At 48.2% G+C, this 20092-nt stretch overlaps 1 long non-coding RNA gene across 2 annotated transcripts in view; it reads right to left on the bottom strand.

Moving 5' to 3' along the window:
• The window catches only part of LOC307195922, a 160518-nt gene that overhangs the window by 81089 nt on the left and 59337 nt on the right, over nucleotides 1–20092 (bottom strand). The gene's annotated exons all lie outside the window — the stretch shown is intronic.

Here is a 20092-nt window from a genome sequence, read left to right on the forward strand (position 1 = left end):
ATTCGTGCAAGGGGCCTCTGGCTGGGGAAGATGCTGAATCCCTCCCTTACCAGCCCACGCTACCCTCAGCATTTCTCTCACCTGCCATCAGCCGTAAGGCCTTCCTTACCCTGCACAGCCCCTTCCTGGGTGGCCTTGAGGAGTCTCTGGGGCCACAGAGTTAAAAGAACATTTATGGGGCAAATATAAGAAACTCCCAGCAAGTATAAGAAATCGGGATTATGATGCACCCCCGCTCCCTGGCTTCCCACTTATTGTGGAAGGAGATGGGGCCCGCACACAGAAGGTGATCCTCCTGAAGTCATGGCTTGTAAGTGTCTGGGTTTGGAACCCCAGGGCTGTCCCACTCCGAGGCCATTGCTCCTGCCCCATCCACACCCCCAGTTCACTGGCTGAATGACTCCCAGGCCTGAGGGGTCTGTCCAGGGCCAGCACAGGAGCCTCCTGAGACCTGGGGTGGGTCCCTCTGCCTCTGGGTGCCGAGAGTGGTCACCCTTCCGCCAACGGGAGACAGTGACGTGCTGAGTTACCACCAGCTTCCTCGCTGGCCGAGGGCTGCCCGGAAGTAGCCCACAACGTGATGGGAAGGACAGCCTGCCCGGGAGGTGGTGACCCTCAGCCCCGGGTTTGAATCTGCACTCAGCTGTGCAAACTTGCACAACCCTGAACCTCTCTGGCTCTCAGTCACCTCAGCAGTACATCTGTAAATCCAGGAAAAACGTGCCCCATCTCACAGGCTGTGGGAAGATTGGAATGAGATGACTGACAGGTGTTGAAAACAGACAAACCTTGTTGTATTTCGTAATTAGCACACTCATTATTTGTTTGTGTTTCTAAGCAGCAGATTCACTAAGTGGGTTAAACAGCTTCTCACTCCCCACTCCTTGGGCATCCCCATCCTGTTGACACTAGTCCTCTTTGTGCACCAACAGTGAGAAGATGAACCCGTGCCCGAGTCAGAACATCCCGGTGGAGCAGAGTCGACTGCTTATCTCAAGGGCTGGCTGTGCTGACCCTGAGACGAACTGAGCTGAGAGAAGCCACGTGTGGTTCCTCCATCTGACTCTCATAAATTAATAAGATGACGCGTCAGGTCAGTAGCCACCTGACACATTTGCGAGGGGCACGGGGCTCGCCCTTTACAGACAGAATCCTAGGAGCACCACATCACAGCCCTGTGATGGAGCAGTGACTGACTTATTTCCTCCCTCCCTCCCTCCCTCCCCCACTTCCTTCCTTCCCTCAGATTTCCACCTTTGATCCCTAAAGCCACATTTCCAGGCAGTCCCAGGGCTGTGCCAGGGGAGGAGGGACTGCTGGCCTCAGGGCCCCCATCCTGGGCAGGCAGGAAGGGCCCAGCCATCTGAGAGGACCCAGGGGAACTGACCCAGTCAGAGCAGCAAAGGGAACAGAGCAGGGGCAGAGATCTGGGGCTCAGAGAAGGCGTTTGCTTGGAGATTTGGGGCACCAGGCCAAGTAGGGAAGCCCTTCTGCCTGGATGTCCATGAAGGAACGTTTCCCAGCCAGCCCCACAGATCCACACCTCGAAAGCTAATGCCAGAGGCTCCCGCAGCAAGGCCTGGGGCACCAGAGGCGCACAGTCAAGGAGTTATCAAACCAAACCAACCAGGCAGTTAGATGAAAAGGCAGCCTCCGCCAGCATCAGAGGAAATCAGGGGAAGCACCCAGACAGCTGGGCCAGGTCTTGAGGAAGAAGCAGGGAGTCAGAGAAAGCCCAGAGCAGCTGAGAGGGAGGCTCTGGCCCCGAGAAGCTGGATTCTGGGGCTGAGGGGAAGCCCCTCATCCTGGGGGCCTCCGAGGAACACATGTCCCCTAGGCTCTAGGTGGCTGCACTCCCATGTCCCCGGGGGCCACAGAGAGATATGCTCAGCCACTGGGCTCAAGGGGACCCTGTGTTTCTCATGGGTCATCCATTCAACTCTCACAGCCAACCCCATGAGGCAGGAATCATCATGCCCAGTTAAATCCAAAGAGTCTGCAGCTCAGAGAGGTTAACTAACTCACTGAGTCACACAGCGTCCTTGTCAGGTTCACCTGGCCGCAAAGACTCTACATACTTACTGTTTGACGGGTTAAAATCATTAACCAGTGACTGTTCCCAGCCTCCCTCTTCCCCTCTCCTGCTAAAGGGACTCCGGCCGACCCACCTCCTTGCCTCTCCTTCCCACCCTTGAAGTCATCCCTGCCGGGGAAGGTGGTTCCCTGGGCCTTTGAAAAGCAGAAATTGGAAGAAAAGGGGAAAGGAGAGAAAGGTCCGAGAGGCACTGGGTGGCTTTGAGGTGGAATTATGGGGAGAGGAGAAAGCTGTGTCCTGAGGAGGCACAGAGGTGGAGAGATGTGTGGGCTCAGAAGTACCCGCTTCCGTGACTGAGAAATCCAAGGACAGAACTGAAGTTCTAGTGACATCATGTTTGGCTTCTGAACTCTGTTCTCTTGAACCAACACTACTGAGGCTGGCCCCCATGAATCACAGATGTGGAAGGATCTCATTTGTAAGAAGAGAGGAGGAAAGGAAAGGGAATTGGGACTGAGGCAAGGCAGAGACCAGCCTCCTCTCACAGCATCTTTGCTTTCTTTTGTGTGGTGTTCTCCTCTGGGCACTCACCACTTGCTTTGTTCACTTTTAGTTTCTGCTCCGGTATGACTTCGGTTAGCACACAGCCCACCATGGCCACCTGCAGCATCTCTTCAGTGCTTTTCTAGAATGATGACAATTCTGTTTGCGTTCCCACTGTGAACTATTTCATTGTACTCATGTTTCCTGGTTCAAAAATCATTTTCCCACAATTAGGTCTCTTTTTGACGGTTTTATTTATCTTTAAAGCTTAACCTTCAGCTGTTCTTTTTTTTAAAATTTTATTTATTTGATTTATTTATTTTTGGCTGTGTTGGGTCTTCATTGCTGTGCGCTGGCTTTCTCCAGTTGCGGCGAACGAGGTGCCACTCCTTGCTGCGGTGCGCGGGCTTCTCATTGCGGTGGCTTCTCTTGTTGCGAAGCACGGGCTCTAGGTGCACAGGCTTCAGTAGTTGTGGCTTGCGGGCTCTAGAGCGCAGGCTCAGTAGTTGTGGCGCATGGGCTCAGTTGCTCCACGGCATGTGGGACCTTCCCGGACCAGGGCTCGAACCCGTGTCCCCTGCATTGGCAGAAGGATTCTTAACCACTACGCCACCAGGGAAGCCCCCTTCAGTGGTTCTTGATGCATCATTGTGGTCTCGTTTTGTAGCTCCATTATCAAGTCTAGGGCTTGTGAATCTATAGAACTGTATGTTGATCCTTCAAAAATTCACAGACATAACTGGTTTATTGAAGAGTCTCAACTTAGTGGGAAATGAACACAAAAATGGCTTTATGTCTTCTATCCTCCCCTATCTATACTATGACAAATTCCTTTTCTCATTGGTTAAAGGCTCCCTTAACTATAACTCGGTCCAACCCAACTATAACTTGGTCCAACCCATACATTTTAGTCTTCTTGAGTTTCCAGGACAATCTGGTTCTGTTCATCAAGACGCATTTCTGCTTATTGGTTTGTTTCTTCTCCTCCTCCCTTTCCCAGGAGAGGCCAGAGCTGTAGCCCCAGTTAGTTGCAATGGAGAAGGGATCTGATCTGATCTTCACACACTTTCCCCCACCTCCTCCTAGGTCCAGGTCATCCAGCGTTTGGGACAAAGAGAAGGAGGTGGAAAAGGGCACACATCTTCTAACTCGTTCAGGCTGAAGTCCTCTCCAGGTTGGTTGCCTCTGCTAATTATTTAGTTAAGCCAAATGACCTCTGGCGCCTCCAGTGCAGCAGGCATCCACGGGCTGGCTCTCCCATGGGATGCAAGAAGCAAAGGGCCATTTGCTGCTGGTACTTCTCACTCAGCAGGCAGCCTGCTGCGGGGGAAGGAGGGGGCAGGCAGTGAGGGGGGGCGTTGGTGGGGGGGAGATAGGAGGAAGGGAGAAAGGGGAAGACAGGAGGGGGTAACAGTAAAGAACTCAAGACCAGCTGCCTTATCCTTATCCGGCATCCACTAAACCCACAGGAAACTCGGGAACCCTGGCTTTGCCAAATAGCGGGAGAGCCGCTGCTCCATCTCCACTCTGCCAGCCAGCCCTCTCTCCCGCTCGCGTCACACAGGGGCGGACCAGAAACTCCCTTCTCCCATTTTGTGGGCCCCTTCAAAATATAAAAAGACTTTTGCAAGCACCTCCAGAAGATTTTTTTTTTAACTTTCTGCAAAGAGATTTAAATGTGGGCAAATGATTTTTGAACCATTTTGAACCATCCAGGAGACATAAATAATGGGTCCTTTAAGAAAGGATCTCTTGCATAGAGAACAGACTTGTGGTTGCCAAGGCGGGTGGGTGAGGGATGGACTGGGAGTTTGGGATTAGAAGATGCAAACTATTATATATAGAATGAATAAACAACAAGGTCCTACTGTGTAGCACAGGGAACTATATTCGATATCCTGTGATAAACCATAATGGAAAAGAATATGAAAAAGAATGTACATATATATGTATAACTGAATCACTTTGCTGTACAGCAGAAATTAACACAACATTGTAAATCAACTGTACTTCAATTAAAAAAAACAGTAATGGGCCTCTTGGTGTCCCCCTTTTTTGGCTTTAAGGAAGAGAAAGGACTCCCTTTCCCTCTCCATTAGAAGGGGAAGAATGGCCTCTCCCGTTATGAGAGCTGCATACTTCCCCCAAAGCCACCAATTCCCAGCTTTCTCCCAGCCCTCTTCTACCAATCGAGGGGTTGGGACTTCCACCCAGGGGCCCAGGCAACTGCAGGAGTTCCATCTGTATAAGGTGAATGTGTCTGCATACAAGGAAATGGTGCGCGAGACAAGACTGCCAACCAAGTTGCAGAGCGGATAGCTTTGCCCAAAGAGGTATGTGCTGAATCCCGTTGGCATTTTAAACTGGCAGGCCAATTATTTGTTTCTGTCTGGACTGAATGTGCCTTCATGAGGGGCTGTGGATAACTGTGATCACATGAAACTGTCAGACAAGCTCATCTGGACAACCTAGGGGCAGGTCAGAGTGAATTATCGTGCTTCACAGTACTTTTGAAGAAAGGCAGCTTTACTGCTTTTATGTAGATACAGTAATGGGAACCAGGTGTGACTGCTTCAAGGACCAGCTAAGAATGAGTTGTAGCCAGCAAAGCAGTTGTCTATATGTGAATGATGTGACTTTAAATGTCTTGTGTGACTGTCTCTCCTAACATCGTTGTCTATCTTTTTGTACTTCCATGAAGAAAGGCTGGCTAAGCAAAGGTTAACCTCTTCCCAGCAACATCCAAATTATTCCAAACCTCAGATGACCACCTCCCGAAAATCAAAGATGTTTGCCTGAGCTGGCAGCTCATGAGGAAGCTTGCGTTTCACAGCAGGAAGAGGAGTTTAGCCAAAATTTCCACATTGAGACAACCTTGATCCCAGCCCTAACCCATCTCAAAACGAGTATCTCCAGACTTGGGTGCTTAGTAATACGAGATGAACTTAGCTGAGTTGAAATATCAAGAGGAGAAAGAGGGAAAGCTGAAGGTTCCCCTATGGGACCAGACCTGGACCAGATCCAGAAAAAGGTACTGAAATCGTGAATCATTTCAATTCAGTGACTACTCTGTATCTGATTCTTTTTGGGGGGATGCTCTGATGAACAAGCCATGGTCCATGTCCTCCAGGAAAATTGAATCTTGTAGTTGAGAAGGGACATCCGTCATAACAGCGGCACAAGGCAAAGTGAAGGAGATGCAACAGGACAGAAATAAACAGCATTCCACAGTGGGGCAGAAGAACCACAAGAGGCCCTATGAAGGAGAAAACTTCTGAGGTCAGCTTTAAAGCTAAGTTTTTATTTAAAAAAAAACTAAACTGATAACGGACACATAAATGAGTATCATTAGAGCACAATTATTTGAAGAACAGTTTGGCAATATCTCCCACAGTTGAGGATATGCATTCCATCACCCAGTAATTACACATCCAGGTATATACGGTAGAAGACTCTCCCACGTGGGCTAGAGGAGACACCCACAAAGATATTCAACACCACTTTCTATGTGATGTCAAAAAACTAGAAATGACCTAAATGTCCACTAATAGATACAAGGATGAATAAATGGAGGTATATGCATACAATGGAAAACTATACAGAGGTTGAAGTGAATGTTCTAGAGCTTCATGTATCCATATGGAAAAATTAGAAAATTTTGTTCAAAGCATTTAAGGATATCTCTGATCAATCATGAGTCGGTCGCTAGGCTGACCCAGCAGAGACTTCAATGGCTGCACATACAGGAAATACGGCTTTTATGGAATTAGTCCAGCAAAGTCACTAAGCAAGCCGATAGCAACAGCAAACAACAAACCCTTCAAGGAAAGGAGAATCTGATTTCCAGACTTGCCATGTTACATCATCTACGCCTAGACACATCATAGCCAAACTGTCGAAAGATAAGAAGAGAATCTTGAACACAGCAAGAGAAAAAACAAACAAACAAAACTCATCATATACAAGAAACTGTCAATCAAGAATTTTCTATCCAGCAGGACTATCCTTCAGAAATGAAGGAGAAATTAAGACATTCCCAGATAAACAAATACAACAGAAGTCACAATAAATGTACATGAGCCAACCTAGCCAGATTGTTAAATTGGATGTTTTTAATCTAGCTATACGCTATTTACAAGAGACACACTAAAATATATGGACCCAGAAAGTGTGAAGTAAAGGGATGAAGTTAAAATATAACAAAAAATAATCACGGGAAGAAAGCTGGTATAGTAATATCAATATCAGATAAAAGAGATTTTAAGGCAAAAGGCATAATTAGGAATAAAGAGGATCGATACGTAATAATGAAAGGGAATTCACTAGGAAAGATAGAAGATTTTTTAATGTGTAGACACCTAACAACATGACTGCAAAATATATAAAGTTTGACAGAATTACAAAAAAGGAACCAACGTTTCTACAATCGCAGCAGATCTCTCTATAACTGAGAGAGCAAAGAGATACTACTAGTAATGATTTAAATTAACAATCTTAACGTAATGGACAAATATAGAACACTTCACTCGGTCATTATATTCTTCTTTTTTTTCTTGGAATACTTATAAAGACTGACCGTGTATTATGCACAAACTAGAAATTAGAAATTGACAGCAAGAAATTACTTTTAAGACATTATTTTGTAAATTGATAAACACATTCCTAAATAACTCAAGTGTTAAAGAAGAAATTATAATGGAAATGAGAAAATCTTTAGAACCTAACAATAATTAACGTAACGACATTTCTAAATTTCTTGATGCATCTACAGGGATGTTAGAGAGAAAATCCGCATTTTCACTTACGGCTTATGTAAGAAAAGTCAAGGCTACGACTTAAGAGTTAATTGTCCAGCTCAAGTTAGGGAGGAGGGAAACAACAAAGTAAACCCAAATAATGAAGAAGGAAAGAAATAATAAGGATGAGAACAGAGATTAATGAAATAGAAAATGGACATAGCAAGTAACAATAAAACCAAAAACCTGGTTCTCTGAAAAGACTGCTAAAGGAGACAAATCTCTGGCAAAGTCGATCAATGTAAAAAGAGTGAAGGTACAAATGAACACTGGTGGAGCCAAGCTGCCACACCAACCATGAACACCCATCTTGAGGATGTTACGTACTTTCTGTTAAAATAGCTTTCTATCTTGTTTAAGCCATTGTCACTTTGAATGTCTGTTTCTTGCAATCAAACCTAATCCTAACCAACACAGAGGGCTCATCCAGGCCTGGGCTGAATCTGGGCATCCCAACTAGGCTGGGCAGGATGGAGGATGGTGGGAGACAGTGATCAGGCAAAGGAGGGGTGGCAGGTCAGGCGGTAGCCAAGTTGGGTTGAGGTGGCAGCTGGGACAGTGGCCGGCAGGACAAGCGGTAACCACACTATGTGGCAGACTGCCAAGCCAGCTTCCAAGAGCCTCCTGGCTTCCCAGGTGAGCTCACCCCTGAGCTGACTCTTGGGGCCCAGACCCACAGGGCAGGTCTGGTTCCTCTGGGACAGGGGCCATATACCAGACTTTTACTTGCAAGTCTCAGGAAGCCCGACTCAAACTGGTTTAAACAATAAAGACAATGTATTCATTCACTCATTTGGCTTAGTTCAATTCAATGGCTCAAACTACGATTCCAAAGACCCACCACGCTGGCCCCACATGGTCCCATGCTACCCACCCTCCAACAGCTCCAGATTCTTCTCTGGTGAGAGAAAAATAGCTTCAGTAGTCCCAGACCTCCCATCCATACCCCACACCATCCAGGGAGAAAGATTTCCTTTCCTAGGACCTCCCTTAGTCTAGTGATTAGTGCTCTCTCATTGGCCAAAATTAGGTCACGTGCCTTTCTCTAAGCCAATCAACTTGCTGATTGACTTCAGCCAATCAGGACCCACCACTGGAGCTGCTGCTCAGCTGAGTAACCTGGACAATTTACTGAGCCTTGCTCTCCTCATGTTTCATAGAGGATGTTAATAATACCTAACTCCTAGTGTTTTCAGACATTATAAATAAAATCAGAATTTAGCCAGCACAGTGCACGATACTCTCTGCATTTGATCAATGGTAGCCATTAATAGATATTAGCACTGGAACTTCCCTGGTGGTCCAGAGGTCAAGACTCTGTGCTCCCATTGCAGGGGGCCCGGGTTCGATTCCTGGTCAGGGAACTAGATCCCCCATGCCACAACTAAAGATCCCAACTCGGCAATGAAGATCCCATGTGCCTCAACTAAGACCCAGCACAGCCAAATAAATAAATATATATATTTTAAAAATAGCTATTAGCACTAATACTAAAAACTGGGGCTCCATTCTCAAACCCGGAGTGAGAAAGTTGGGCTAGGGGTTTCAGTTTGAAATAAGTGTCAGTCTGGGGCTTGTTCCTGAGAAGAGGGACTGGTATCAACACTAAACTTGACCCCCAGCCCTAGGAGGTAAACTGAGGCAGTATGCCCATAGTACAGCTGAAAGCACAGGGATCCAGGGAGGTCCACAGTTCCCCCTGACCCTCAGCAACCCCAAGAATGAAGAGGCAGAGGTGACTCTGCCCAAACATGACTCTCCTCCCATTTTGTGACCTCCCTGGGGATCATGCAGGCCCCTGGGGTGGGGCTGTCCCATTAAATGGCCACATTCAAAGTGAGAGGAGCAGAAAGGCTGCAGATCCCCCCTCTGGCTCAGCTCATGGTGGGTGACAGGGTCATATGCCCTGACAGGCCTTTACCCAGGGAGAAAAATCTTTCTAATAGCCCAGAAGAATGCCCTAATCTGACATCTCGTTTAGCAGATTATTGGGCCTGGCTTTGATCTCTACTGGGCATAATGAGTGCACCTCTTGGGCCAATCAGCAGTCATTAATTAGCAGAGTGGCCTGCAGCTGGGCCTGCCCGGGAATGGGGCCCTAGGCTTGCGAATTGGGAGTTGAGGGTGATGTTTGTGAGCAAGTCAGACCTGGAGTGAAGCTACGGGATAGATCTGGGTCACCAGGACCAGCCCCGGGGTCTCTCTGGGAAAGTGCTCTAAGCTGGGCCTTCACATGACACATGTGATACACCAGGGACTGGGCAGCGAGCAACGGCCCCCACTCCCTGCAGTGCATCACCCGACAGTAAGAATACAGCACCGACTCAGCACAAAACAGACGTGTGTGACACCACAGCACAGCACCAGGACGTGCAGGCAGACAGCAGAAACCACCTGGTTCTGCATCTGGCCCTCTCCTAGAGGTCAGACCCTGCCTCTCTGACTTATTGACTCTTGACTCCCACTTCTCTCTCTTCTTGGGTCCCCAGCATCCACGCATGTGGATGGGAGCTGACAGGCAAGAGAGTTGGTTCTGGGTCTTGTGGTTTCATCGTCTCTAAGAGTAGCGGGACTCAGTCCTGCCTTAGGATTGAGGTTTCAACAGGGACGTGACTGGGAACACAGATGAGGAGGAACCACACTGGTGTTCCTGGGTCAGAGGGCCTGGCGGCACAGGGCGGGGGTGCATGCTCTAGGCTTAGCATAGGAAGAGCTGGATTTATATGCCATCCTCTGCCATTCACTAAACAGCCACGTGACCTTCGGGTAAGTCCCCTTAACTTCTCTGCGCTTTGTCCTTTGTGTCAGGACAAGGTTATTTTTCCACATGGTGGTTGCAGTATGGGCTATACTTAGTTTTTTAATAAAACCAAAATACAGAATTACTTAATACATGTATTTTAAGTGTTCAGAATTATTAATAAATTTCTAAATCAGTCAAACTAAACATTAAATTTATTTTAATTTCAAAATTAATAAACAGATAAAACGTGAAGTAAAACATTCATTTATAGACATATAAACATTAAACTTAATATTAATTCAGAATAAATCATTAGGAGACAAACATTTTAAAATAAATAATTATTCAAATAATTATTATTATTCAAAGGATAAACAAGAAATGTAATTACCTATGAAAATTAAATATTATTTGATCTTTTTAATACAATCCTGAAAAAAAAATTGTGTCATTGTTAAGGCAAGCACGTCTGTGTGCAAATTTTCCCCATTGTTGTGAGTGCTCTTTCTGATTCTACACCATTCAGGGCAACAGTGAGGAGAGAGTTATAACTAACACCAAATTCTTCTTTTGATATCATCATAAGGGGAAAAAAAAAATCTATCTCTTGTTTAATAAATTTTTAATTTGTTTATAGCTCTTTGTTTCTTTCTGGCAGAAATGGGCAGAGACTGAGGCCTTTTTTTTGATAGTAAGCATTCACTTTCATTTTTTTAAACGAAAGCCTCCTTTACTCTCATCAGGTATAGAAGGAGACTCCCACACCATCGGCTGTATTCCTTTCAATGCTCTTGTGCTCTTTGAAGTAGAACTAGAGCTTCAGAAGAAGCTTTGCTGTGTTGATTAGCGTTTTCTTTCTCCTCTTGAGAATTATGGAAATGTAAAAACAAAAATGCTTTCTAAATGAGTCTCCCTTTGTTCTATTTGGAATTTTAATGTAGCATAGAACTCTCTGGGTGGTTTCAAGACAAATTACTCTGATTTTAGATTTTTAAAAAAAATATGAACTAATAGTATTACACTAAAAAACAACTGGTGTGTGATACATTAAAAACTCACACAGAGAGACCAATAAAAACTGGCTTTGTCCCGTGCACAGCAACAAAGACCCAATGCAGCCAAAAATAAATAAATTAAATAAATAAATTTTTAAAAAACACAAAAACCTGGCTTTGCAATGGCTTGTTCCAAATAGATCGTTTCCAAACCTTTTCTACTGTCAGGATCCTTTATTGAGGGACCTGAATGTAGAAAACCAGCAAAAGCAGGTGTCCTGGAACCAAGTGGATGCAAGGGCTCAGAGCCACTCCCCCTCCCTCACACCCCCTACACACACTCACACACATCAGCATGACGAAGGGGATAATGGCCAAAATGCCCCAGTGGACGGTAGCCCAACATTTTCGGGGGTCTTTAGACCTCTATCTAGAACCTTTCCATCCCTGAACCTTGATGAGCAGGCATGTCCTGTCTCATTCACTCCAGCCAGATGGCTGATGCCATCTTCTTCCAGGCCTCACAGCCCTTCCTGACTTCCAGGGTTTGGGTTCAGATTTCATGAGAATTGCTAGTTCTTCATCATCCTCATCACCTGATCCTCTCCTCCTTCCTCTATCATTGTCATCACCTCAATCACTCCTTGCTCCTTGCCCCGCCCCCTGCAGCCTTCCAGCTCCTCGATGGCACAGATGGCCCTAAGACGGCGCATCCATGGACACACACACACACACGTACACACACCATCCACAAGTCTGCACAGGACCTCCTGGAGCTCCTGACTTAGAGATGAGAGAAGGGCTTGGCAGCCCTGCCTGGCTCCCTCCATCTGCCCTTGTGCATTTATTTATTTATTCAACTCATTCTTTTTTTTTTTTTTTTTTTTGCGGTACGCGGGCCTCTCACTGTTGTGGCCTCTCCCGTTGCGGAGCACAGGCTCTGGACGCGCAGGCTCAGCGGCCATGGCTCAGGGGCCCAGCCGCTCCACGGCATGTGGGATCCTCCCGGACCGGGGCACGAACCCGTGTCCCCTGCATCGGCCAGCGGACTCCCAACCACTGTGCCACCAGGGAAGCCCTCAACTCATTCTTCTGATAAAAGTTTATTAAGCCCCACTCTATACCAGCTGCTGTGCTAGGTTCTGGGATTACAGTGGTGAGAGAGACAAACAAGGTTCCTGTCCTCACGGAGCTTACAGTCTACTCAGGGAGATGAACATTAAAGAAATAATCATTCAACAGACATACTTGATAACAATGGTGTAAGAATGTCTTCCACTCCCTGTGGTCCTCCGCACTGCCTGCAGACACACATGGAGAGAGATCTAAGGGCCTTTAGGGTACCAACTCACTCACCTCCTACCTTCAGGAAGTTCTGACAGCCTGAGAAGCCTTGCAAAAGAGTCCAGCTGTTCCAGCAGGTCCTCCTGGGCCACAGGAAAGACGTGGACAGTGGCCGAGTCCACTAGGCCCCTCCCCAGCCCTGCTTCCTGACTCAGGGCATCCTCAGGGCAGGGGGAGAGAGGGGCGCTCCCTCACCCCATACCCACAGACAAATGTCAGCAGCACCGAAATGGATCCAAGTTTTGTGGGGCCTGAAACTTATACAACTTAGAGAGCCGTCTTTAAGAAACCAAAAACAAAATACAAAAGTAGGGTAAAAGTGAAAATTTATTTCTTTAAAATGCTTCTCATTCTTTTCTAGAAGTCCCATCACTCACTCATTTTGTAAAAAGCTGCGAAATACACAAAAAACAGAAAAATGATATTTTAATAAATTCCCTCAGCGACACATCCTCTACATTTTGGGCTGTATGTTCTCTTTGCCTCTTCATACGGCGCACTTTCTATACAGAGTATAGAATGGTCTTTCCTCCTAATATAGTTGAGCGAACTATGCACTTTGTTATTCAGAATTTAGGAACGTTTATTTCAGCTTCTCAACCAATGTCATGTGAATTTTTAGGACTGTTGTCAGTCGGGTAAACCCTTAACAAGTTTCATATATGAGCTGTAAGATTAAAAGAACTTTCCACAGACTAGCCTCCGGCTCCGTACATTTCAAATCTTATTTCCCTACCACTTCCCACAGCTTCCTGTCCTGAGAGCCATAGGACACGTTCTCACTGCATCACACCAGGTGAGTCAGCACCACAGGAAGTAGTTGAATTCCTGGAAACCATGCCTCCCCCAATAACTGTAACGAGACACAGAAGTGACCAAGAGCCACATTCATGAAACACTATATACATATATCGCATCCCACATAAACACCCGCCCATTCGCCCACACTAAACGCATCCCCAACTCAAGTTTCCCTAAGCTGGATCCCAAAAATGCCCACAGCTATTCCAACACCACCTAACAGGAGGGAAAATGTGACAGGGGGAAAGTCAGGGGGAAAAGAAACAGCAGCCTTCAATGACTGTGGTCGAAATAACACACTTTTTCAAGTTTTTACAAAAATATGAGACCGTGTGAAAGCATCGCCAGGGCCCCTCCCGAGGCCTTGGAAGGACCCAACAAATGAGGGGCCCAGTACGGCTCTGCAAAGGGGGAGCAGCCCTTGGAGATGAAAGAGGTGAGGAGAAGGGTAATTACTGAGGCGGGGGCCTCGGGCTGCAGCCGCTGGCACAATTATCTCAACAAGTTAAATTAGCCCCAGATAAACCTGTACCTAATAAACCTGGGCTGCTCCTGCCTGGAGCCTCCAGAAGGAAGGAGGACTTCAAAGCCCAAGGCCGGGTCATCAGAGGCAGTTGTCTCCCCCCAGGCCCCAGGCCCCAGGCCTGTCCATGGGCTGTAGGCCAAGGCAGGGCCTGAACCCCGCCCTCACATGCCCAGCACCCAGCTCACACAGGAGCACCCCACAGACGTCTGTACCCAGATACACCTTTGCCGCCCCTCCCCACAACGTTTTCGTACCCAGCACCTCATCAGACAGGCTTCCTGGACTGTCAGGAAGCCCAGGACTGGGGTCGCCTCAGGGCCTCCTTGTGGGGGGTGGGATGGGGCAGGCGGGGAAATGCAGAAGGGCCTTCCTTCCTACTCTCCACTCACAGGGTGGGAGTCACAGTGTGTAGGGGGCACTGGCTGCCACCTTCCTTTTTTTTCTTTTAACTTCACTGAGGAATAATGGACACATGATTGTATATATTTAAAGTACACGATGTGATGATTTGATATACGTATACATTGTGGAATGATTATTAAGATCAAGATAATTAACACATGCATCATTTCACAGTTAACATAGTTAACTTTTTGTGTGTGTGGTGAGAGTGCTTAAGATCTACTCTCTGCAACGTTCAAGTCTCTAATACCGTACTATTAACTAGAGTCACCAGGCTGTACGTTAGAGCCTCAGAACTTACTCTTCTTACAACTGAAAGTTTGTACTCTTTGACCTTCATCACCCCATTTTCCCCTCCCCCAACAGAATGGCAACCACCATTCTATTCTTGCTCCTGTGAAATCCAGCCTTTCTTCTTTAATGCCCATGCCAGCACTGGGGTCCGAGGCTCTGCAGACCTGGTATGCTCTCCTGCCCTTCCTGTTCTTTTAGCCCATGTATCTCTTCCATCCAAGGAGCAGGGACCAGACAGTGGACAAGATGCTGACTCCGTGGTTCAGAGAAGAGTTATGTACTGAGCCCAAGATCATGCCAATCTCACAAGATACAGGCTGGAGAAGGGGGTAATGTCACCCACTGGCCCCAGCCTCCACCCAGGACAAGTGGGAAACCATGGGGGTGACAGGCTCAGAACCTTCCAGGGCTGAAGGGCTGGCCAAAGTCCTGACTTGCCTCACGCAGGCCCTGGGGCCCAGAGACCTGCCCCATAGCTCTGGCTCCTAGGCTTCAGGGCAGCACAAAGCCCCAGGTTTTGCCAAGGAGCTTGGCTGGTCAGCAAAGGGTCTTCAAAGAACACCAAGTTGGAAGTCAAGGCCATGGGTTCGAATTCCAGGTTTCAGGAGTTTGGGGAAAGTGAGGGGAAATAATGGCCACAAAGATCCTTGGATGGTTAGGTGAGGGGGTTCATCATCCCGAGTAACAAGAGCCATGAGCAGGCGGATTGGCCAGAACTAGCTGGGAGTGGGCCAGGTCTTTGAGGCTCTTCCGCTCAGGAAAACCCTGTTCTTCGTCCTGAGCCAGAGGGGGAAGGAAAACAGGAAACACATGTTCTGTAGGGGAGGCTGAGCACCCAGCCCCAAGAAGCCTGCAGGGAGGACCTGCCCCCAGATGAGAGTTTCCCAGCCCCACCTGGGGACCCAGCCCTGACCAGCCTTGAGGAAGAAACATGCTCATCAAGCTTATATCGACACAAAGAGCCCAGAGCGGCTAGGCCATCTGCGTTCTCACTCACAAACCTCTGTGCAGCCTTGGGCCAGGAGCTCGGCCACTCTGGTCCTCACCTTCTTCCCCTATCAAATGGAAGCGATTGACCCTGCCTCCCTGTCTGCCTTGCCTGCCTAGCTGGCTTTGGAAATGACAAAGCATCACACCACACACATGGGAATACTGTCGGGAATCCCAGAGGGCTTCCTCCCTACCTATCCTTCAAGTCTCAGCCTCCAGGCCTCAGGCTCCAGGAAGCCTTCCCTGGTTGCCCCAAAGGGAAGGACTGACTCGCTCACGTGATCCCCTCTGGCCTTCACTGTTTACCCCTCTTTTAGGGGCCTGACACATACTCTGCATCAGACAAAAGTAGTGACATCTGGTCATCCTACGCATAGATCATGAGCAGCTTGAAGCCCAGCCAGCCCTGTTATCCTTCATGTCGTCCTCGGGAGCCAGCAGGTGTGTAAGAAGCCCTGGTTGGAGGCACAAGGCCTGGGTCAGATGATAAGTCATCCCTGCCCTCCATCCCACCCACACCGCTCCCCCTTGATCCAGTCTTGACCATCAGGGACTTGGGATATTACCAGCACAGTCACCAGGGTACCCAGGGAGAGCAGCCCAGAAAATCCCAGGGGATCCCTCTGAGATCCCTCCTGGCTGCCTTTGGCCTGGACAGGAGGAGCCCCAGGAAACTATCTGCCCACACCCTCCTCAGACCCACACTGCAGGCCCGGCTCACGGCGCTCTGTGTCTCTGAAGGCCAGAGCCTGGTGTGGTTTGAGGGGCTCTGAGAAGGAGGCTGCCTGAAGTGTGAGGCCACGGTGTGAGCATGGAGTGCATCTGCCTGTGTTGTTCCCTAGTGAGTGTCCACTTGTGTTTCCTCTGTTCCTCTTCAGCAGCCCCCTCAGAACCTGGCCTGGCCATGGTGACCAGCAGGTGGCTTGGGGAAGGGTGGGGCCTGGTAGGGAGAAAGGAGGCCAGGTTGCTGGGTCAGCTCTCCCTAGAGAGTGGGAGCAGGGAGAGACGGCCACCGTAAACCAGTGCTCTCCCTTGCGCCGTGCAGAGTCGTCATCTCCCGGCCACTCTTGCATCTGGGAAGACCGTAAGACTGGTTCTCATGGCGGGAATGTGAGCTATCGCATCCTGGCCAAGGTGGTTAAGAGAGTTGCCTTCTCTATTTCTTCCCTGTCTGCCTGCAGGATGCAGAGAACCCCGAGACCATGAGGGAGGGCGGAGCATTGATGCAAGGAGCCTGGATCCCTGGATTACCACACAGAAGGCCCCCTGCTGGCCAGGAACATCCACCTTGAATGGTTATGATTGAGAATTAAAGTCTGTTGTGCTCAGCTATTGACATTTTGGGATTTATTCATCAATAAACATTATCTTAATTCAGTTGCCTTAGAGGAGCAAGATTGCAAAGAAAAAGATGAGCTCGACACCCCAGATCTGCCTCCCTAGACCCCATTTAGAACTTGCAACATGATCTGAGTCCACCCCCTCAGTCTTACCCATTGGTCCGGCTCCAGTTGGGGGGAATGCTTTGAGTTCAAAAACTGAGAGCAGTACTGTCCATTTCTCACTCATCTGACTCCGCATCATCAATCCGGCTTCTCTCCAGCCCCACCTATCCCAGGCCCTCCAATTTGGCATCCTGACTGGACCCTCTCTGGATTCCAACCTCTGGCATTGTGTCCTGGCTAGTACAAGGTCTCTCCACTCACCTTGGACCCTCCCCAGGGTCACAGTTCCTACACTTACTTGGTGCCCTCACTCTGGCCCCTTCCTTCCTGAGAGGCTGCTACGAAAGTCCAGAGGCCAGATCAGGCCCATGATGTCTACAGCAGGCTCGCGGTACGGCGAATGCCTCTGTGCTAAGGGCTTTCTGTGCCTTGACCTAATCAACACTCACAACAGCCCTGTGAGGGAGGTAGACACCTAGATCACCATCCTGATTCTGCACTAGGGTGTTACAATTCCCATTTTACAGATGAGAAAACCAAGGCATGAAGTGGTAAGTCACTCATTCTAGGGTATGTAGCTCATACATGGTAGAGCCAGGCCTAGAATCCAAGTCATCTAGACTCTGGAGCCCACACTCTGACATCACCAAAGGCCAAACTAAGCCCCCTGGGTTGGTAATGTGAGGTGGCCCTGGGACATTCTACGGAGTCTTCCTAGAGAAGATGGCGTTTGGGGTCAAGTCACACAAGCTCACTGCGCCTGGTTGTCCTTCCAAGGTTCTGCCAGTTGCTAAGGTAGGGGTGTGTGTGTGTGTGTGTGTGTGTGTGTGTGTGTGTGTAAAATCTACATAGGCTTGGACATGGAAATACAACAAGAAGGGCTTTAGAGCAGTGCTAGCCAATAGAAATAGGACACAAGCCACAGGTGCAAGCCATGTGTATCATTTAAAACTTTCTAATTGCTACATTATAAACATGAAATTAACTTTAATAAATTATTTTATCCACTATAGAATATTGTCATTTCAATATGTAATCAACGTGGAAAATTATGAATGAGATCTCTTGCACTCTTCTGTGCTAAGCCTTTGTTCAAAGTCCAGTTTGTATTCACCATGAAGAACACATCTCAGCTCAGTGCAGCTGCATCTCAAGTGGTCAAGAGCCACAAGCGGCTGGTGGCCGCTGTCTCGGACAGCACAGCTCTGGAGAGGGTCTGGGCTTGGAGGTCAAACTGACCCTAGGAAAAAGGCTCTAGGACATGGTGGGCTTCCCAGGCCCTGAAGGGCACACATGCTTTGGCCCAGCTTAGCAGAGAGCTACACGAGTCTGGAAGTAGCACGCAAGGCAGTAACTCCTGCAAAAACACAAACCTCTAAGTGTTAGGATTCAGGGAAAACAGCGGATTTTTTTTTTTTTTTTTTTTTTGCGGTACGCGGGCCTCTCACTGTTGTGGCCTCTCCCGTTGCGGAGCACAGGCTCCAGACGCGCAGGCTCAGCGGCCATGGCTCACGGGCCCAGTCGCTCCGCGGCATGTGGGATCTTCCTGGACCGGGGCACGAACCCGTGTCCCCTGCATCGGCAGGTGGACTCTCAACCACTGCGCCACCAGGAAAGCCCTCAGATGGTTTTAATTTGCTGCAAAATCGGCATGTGTTTGTACTGTCCTATTTACAGTAGGCCCCCTAAGAGGCTTGTAGACAACTCAAGGAGCGTCAAGGAGTCCAGCACTCCATACAGCCGCTCTGCGTTCCCTGACTACCCCAGATCCCCGCCTTACAAGCAAGTGCAGATTAAACCCAGAATGTTTTCACGACCAAGGAGTATGGTCTATGAAATGTGAAGGGAAAGAAATCTGAGCGAAAAGCCAGGTTGGGAAATTGTTGCCAGCTGTGGTATGTGGGAGCCAGGGATGGGGATGGGACCCCAAAAGGAAGCCCTGAGTTCCCCCCCACCCTGTATCATCTGGGGTCTGTGTCTAACCCCGGAGGTATCACCCAAGAGAGAAGTTTCAAAAACTCAAGTTAGCCTGCAGAATGAGTGTGAAATTATCTGTCAGAATCAGTGGTGGCCTGGCCTGGGACTTGTGTGCTCATACAGGTTCCCTCACTTACAAGGGCCCGTGCCCAGTAGGGCCCCATGTTTGGTTTAATGCTCTGCTGTCGCCATCTCGAAATTCTTATTAGTTTTGGAACCAGGGTATTTTCATTTTGCACTGGGCCCACAAATTATGGAGCTTATCCTGAATGGAGTCCGCTGCAGGAAACAAGAAGTCCCTTCTGCCCGGGGTCCCCGGCTGGGGAGGGGCTCAGCATTCTTGTGACCTTTCCAGGGACCAGTCCCCTGGTCCAGCCCCTTCAACTGTGCATAGAGAGACCATCTGGAGGAAAGGCAGAGCCGGCCTGACAAGGGCTGCCTAAGACCGCCCTGGAGAACAGCACCAGGATGTTGTGTATTTTCCAAAGTTCGATTCACAATGGTCTCTTTTCATTTAAAGAAAATACCGCAACCATTTCCTAGCAAAGGTTAAGTCTTTACACTTAAAAAAAAAATGTTTTTTAACCTGCCAAGGAATGTGCTTTTTTAAGCTTGCTTCCTGCCTTTCCTGAAGTTGAGGTTCCCTCCCTCTCACAGGGGGAGAGCCCAGGGGTCCTATGAGAGCAGTGAACGGCCGAGCAGTCACTGCCCCTAAAAGCAGGTCAGGGAAGGGGCAGAGGGCAGAGGCACTGGGAGCCAGTGTTGGGTGGCCATCCCCTGATTTACCCAGAGCCAGCCAATCAGGACAGGAGCCCCTGATGCTCAAAGTCCATCAAAGTCTCTTATTGTAGAATCTGTAGGATCTGTATTAAAGTCTTCTTTCTCATTGTTGACATTAGTTTCTCTCTCTCTCTCCCTGATTAATTTGAGCAGAGCCTTATTAATTTTACTGGTCTTTTCATAAGATCAACTTTGTGGATTCTTTCTATTGTTTGCTTGTTTTAAATTTCATTAATTTATGCTCACATCTTCATTATTTCTATCATGCTACTTTCTTTGGATTTAGTTTGCTTTGGGTGTAGTTTATTTTTCTAACTTCTTGAGCTGGATATTTAAATCATTGATTTTCAGGGGCTTCCCTGGTGGTGCAGTGATTAAGAATCCGCCTGCCAATGCAGGAGACACGGGTTCAAGCCTTGGT

This window comes from Stenella coeruleoalba, assembly GCF_951394435.1.
Source record: "Stenella coeruleoalba genome assembly, chromosome: 13".
Lineage (NCBI taxonomy): Eukaryota > Metazoa > Chordata > Mammalia > Artiodactyla > Delphinidae > Stenella > Stenella coeruleoalba.